Source organism: Chiloscyllium plagiosum, unplaced genomic scaffold (assembly GCF_037043375.1).
Source record: "Chiloscyllium plagiosum isolate Xiang-an unplaced genomic scaffold, Cpla_swu_hap1 HiC_scaffold_53Y, whole genome shotgun sequence".
NCBI lineage: Eukaryota > Metazoa > Chordata > Chondrichthyes > Orectolobiformes > Hemiscylliidae > Chiloscyllium > Chiloscyllium plagiosum.
This window is the reverse complement of record NW_028270192.1, coordinates 7267501-7270000: the sequence shown is the minus strand read 5'-3', so window position 1 is coordinate 7270000 and position 2500 is coordinate 7267501.

Here is a 2500-nt window from a genome sequence, read left to right as displayed (position 1 = left end):
GGGACACTGTGATTCTCACATACTCTGGGACTCTCACACACACACTCTGGGACTCTGTCTCACACACACACACTCTGGGACAATGTGATTCTCACACTCACACACTCTGGGACTCTCTCTCTCACACACACACACACACTCTGGGACTCACACACACACACACACACACTCTAGGACTCACACACACTCTGGGACTCACACAACACAGACTCTGGAACTCACACAAACACACACAAACTCACACTCTGGGACACTGTGATTCTCAAACTCTGGGACTCACACACACATTCTGGAACTCACACACACACGCGCACACTATGGGACACTGTGATTCTCTCACACACTCTGGGACTCACACACACACTCTGGGACACTGAAATTCTCAAACACTCTGGGACTCTCTCTCTCTCTCTCACACACACACACACACACACACACACACACACACACACTCTAGGACTCTCTCTCTCTCTCTCACACACACACACACATAAACACACACACACTCTAGGACTCACACACACTCTGGGACTCACACACACACACACACTCTGGGACACTGTGATTCTCACACACTCTGGGACACTGATTCTCACACACTCTGGGACTCACACACACACACACACACGCACACACACTCTGGGACTCACACACACACACACACACACAAACACACACACTGGGACTCTCACATACACACACACACACACTGAGACACTGTGATTCTCACACACTCTGGGACTCACACACACTCTGGGACACTGTGATTCTCACACTCTGGGACTCACACACACACACACACACTCTGGGACACTGTGATTCTCTCACACTCTGGGACTCACACACACACTCTGGGACACTGTGATTCTCTCACACTCTGGGACTCACACACACACTCTGGGACACTGTGATTCTCAAATACTCTGGGACTCTCACACACACACACACACACACACTCTGGGACTCACACACACTCTAGGACTCTCACACACTCTGGGACTCAAACACACTCTGGGACTCTCACACATACACACACACACACTAGGACTCACACACACTCTGGGACTCACACACACACATAATCTGGGACTCTAACACACACACACAGACACACACACACACACACACACACTCTGGGACTCACACACCCACACATAATCCGGGACTCTAACACACACACACACACACACACACACACACACACACACACACACTGAGACACACACACACACTCTGGGATTCTCTCTCTCTCTCACACACACACACACACACACACACATTCTGGGACACACACACACTCTGGGACACTGTGATTCTCACACACTCTGGGACACTCACACACACACTCTGGGACTCTGTCTCACACACACTCTGGGACAATGTGATTCTCACACTCACACACTCTGGGACTCTCTCACACACACACACACACTCTGGGACTCACACACACACACAAACACACTCTGGGACTCAAACACACACACATACACACACACACACACACACACACTCTGGGACACACACACACACACGCACACACTCTAGGACACTCACACACACATACTCTAGGACTCACACACATACAGACACACACTCTGGGACTCACACACACACTCTGGGACTCACGCACACATACACACACACTCTGGGACACTGTGATTCTCTCACACACTCCGGGACTCACACACACACTCTGGGACACTGTGATTCTCAAACACTCTGGGACTCTCACATACACACACACCCTAGGACTCACACATACAAACACACACACACACACTCTAGGACTCACACACACTCTGGGACTCACATACACACACACTCTGGGACACTGTGATTCTCACACACTCTGGGACACTGATTCTCTCACACTCAGAGACACTGATTCTCACACACTCTAGGACTCACACACACACACACACTCTGAGACTCACACACACTCACACACAATCTAGGACTCACACACACACCCTCTGGTACTCAAACACACACACTCTAGGACTCACACTCACACATTTACTCTAGGACACCCACGCACACACACACACAATCTGGGACTCACACACACACGCACACACACACACTCTGGGACTCACACACACACACATACACACACACACACACACACACACACACACACACACACACACACACACACAATCCGGGACTGATACACACACACTCTAGGACATACACACACACTCTAGGACACACACACACACACACACACTCTGGGACTCACACACACACACACACACACACACTCTGGGACACTGATTCTCACACACTCTGGGACTCACACACACACATACTCTGGGACTCACACACACTCACACACAATCTAGGACTCACACACACACACTCTCTGGGACTCACACACACACGCACTCTAGGACTCACACACACAACTTACTCTAGGACACACACACACACATTCTGGGACTCACACACACACACACACACACACACACACACACACATACACAGACATACACACACA